This window comes from Colobus angolensis, unplaced genomic scaffold (assembly GCF_000951035.1).
Source record: "Colobus angolensis palliatus isolate OR3802 unplaced genomic scaffold, Cang.pa_1.0 Scaffold137, whole genome shotgun sequence".
Lineage (NCBI taxonomy): Eukaryota > Metazoa > Chordata > Mammalia > Primates > Cercopithecidae > Colobus > Colobus angolensis.
Genome location: NW_012114455.1, coordinates 4,553,925 through 4,556,672, shown reverse-complemented (window position 1 = coordinate 4,556,672; position 2,748 = coordinate 4,553,925).

Genomic DNA, 2,748 nt, shown 5'->3' with positions numbered 1-2,748 from the left:
CCACCTACTCAGGAGGTTGAAGCACGAGAATCGCTTGAACCTGGGAGGTGGCAGAATTTGCAGTGAGCTGAGGTTGTACCACTGCACTCCAGCCTTGGCAACAGAGCAAGGACCTGTCTCTACATAAATAAATTAATTAAATATTTTGAAAGTGACCCCTTGAAACTCTGTCCATCATCAGACTCTGCATTTAGTAAGTCCATGTTTATTCAAGAACTTCTAGAAAATGAAGAACTTTTCAAACTTTCATTGCTTCAGCTGCTCACCAGGAAGGAGATTTCCTCAGGATGTGAAGGGGGGTCTTCTTGCTTTTAAACTGGCATGGTAGAAGGCAGAGGAGGCACACTGGGGCAGTGTTGCACTAATCCCACTATGCCCGGGCTCGGGCCAGGTAGGGAGTTTGGGCTGAGGACCCTCTGCACGCTTCTTCTCCTCTACCCAGAGCTTCTAGACTTGGCTGAGAGATGTGACCTGGTTCTGGCTCACAGAGGGCCCTGGCGGAATGAGAGAACTGGAGAGTGGCTCCCTTGGTCAGTTGGGGGATGTTTCAGTCATAAATGAAGGCAGGTGTGGGGAGGAGCCAGGCTGCTGTCTGGGTGCAAGGCCGGCTTCACCTTCACCTCCCCTCCTTTGCTTAGTAGACTCCCATGGGCTCTAACCTGGGGGCACCGACTGGTCCTAAGACAGGCTCAGATCTGGCAAGGGGGTGTGGAATGGTTTTGCTGTTAGTAACCCTGGGGTCCAGGGAGCCCCGGGGGAGTGCTGGCCTCAGCCAGAGGGTTCCAGCTGTAGCTCCGCTGAAAGGCACCCAGCCTTGGTGATGAGCTGCCTGTCTGAGACTCCTGGGGGCATGCAGCTCTCCTGCTGGGGCACCGTCTGCTTCCACTTCCCCTAAGCGGGGTGCGAGCCCATTCCCCATTCCCTCCAAGGCCTGCTTCCCCAAGACGGATGCCTGGGACCACAACTCCACGCCCTGCTACTGGTGGGAAGACCTCATTTGGCCATGGCACCCTGCCCACCTCTCAAGATCCAGCCCAGGAGCAAAGCTTTCGGAGCCCCTCCCTGTGAGTGGGCAGCCCACAGAGGCAGTTCCCGTCCCAGGCTGGCCCACTCCCTTCCAGCCCCAGGTCTAGAAAATGCATCTGCGATGAACCGGGCCTGAGCTCTGAAGTCTTCCCTTTGCTCTGCCTCAACTTCCTACCTCTCTGTGGCTCTGCTCCTCTCCCAGGAAGAAGTGCCATATCCAGGGCAGGAAAAGACTTCCATTCTCAAAGGCCAGTTGAGAGCTGTGAAAACTGTGGGTGAGGCCTGGGAACACTGGCATTCTCTCCCCGTGTCAGGCCAGCTAACCTGAAGCCTGTGTGTGTCAACACGCATTCTGGGACCTGACAATCTGCCCCCTCCACCCTTGCTCTTACTGGGCCTCCAGAGCAGAAAAACCCTGGAAGTTGGTGATTTTCAGGCTCTTCTCTACTCTTTTTCTCTTAACACTCACTCTGTCCCTGAATTCTCCTGCTGACCCCCTTGCCCTCTTGTTTCCAGCCTGGGAGGGACAGCCACTCCCTTTGCTTTCCCAGGGCATCCTCCCTGCCCTCCCTGCCCAGCCCTCCCGGTTGTAGCTCTGCCTGAGGAGGGAGGCCCAGGGGATTTGCAGCACCGGGCTGGGAGCTTGGTCCAGGCTGAGCTTGATGGTGAAGCTGCCACTGCAGTCACCTCTCACTTTTGATTCACATCCCGTCATCTGCCTTGATGGCAAAGGTGCTGAGCCCTGAGGTCAGAGTGTCTCAGCCACAATTGGGGCAGATGCTGATTTTTTTTTTTTTGATGGAGTCTGTCGCCCAGGCTGGCATGCAGTGGCACAATCTCAGCTCACTGCAAGCTCCGCCTCCCAGGTTCACACCATTCTCCTGTCTCAGCCTCCTGAGTAGCTGGGACTACAGGCACCTGCCACCACACACGGCTAATTTTTTTAATATTTTTTTAGTAGAGACGGGGTTTCACTGTGTTAGCCGGGATGGTCTCGATCTCCTGACCTCATGACCTGCCTGACTTGCCCTCCCAAAGTGCTGGGATTGCAGGTGTGAGCCACCGCGCCCGGCCCAGATGCTGAGTTTTAAATGCTCCTGGCTCTCCTTTCTCTTTGCCCCATTCCTGTTTCTGGGCCAACTGGCTCATCGTGCCCCCTGACACTCAGCTTTCTCCCCAGGTCACACCACAGGCTCGCCGAGATTGTGGAAAAAAACAAAACAAAACAAAAAACTACTGTGATGATTAGAAGCACTCTGAGATTCTTGGGCCAAAAAGCACTAGAAAAGCCCCAGCTGCTGGGGTACCCCTTGGTGGGAGGTGCAGGGCACAGTGTGATTGCGAGTAGGCCAGGAAGCTGCTGATGCCACTATGCTTGTGCTCAGAGGGGCTGTCTAGTCCCAGGCCACCTTCTAAGAGTCACTCTAATGAGATCGATTCTCCAGTCGGCTACATTGGACACACAGAACACAGCAGAGGAAAAGCACACACTTGGCAGATAACAGCAGAGAACACCAAGGGCTGTAGGCTCTGTAGCTCTCAGTAATGGGTCATCAGTGTCTGATTTAAAAGGAATTGCCTATGTGACACGGACGGACCTTAACCCGTGAGGGCTCTGTGAGCTCATCCCAGACTAGAGGTTTGAGCTCCCATCAGGTAAGGCTCCTCTCTGAATCCACAGCAAGGCTCAGGGTGGAAGGAATGAGGGGACAAGGTGATGGC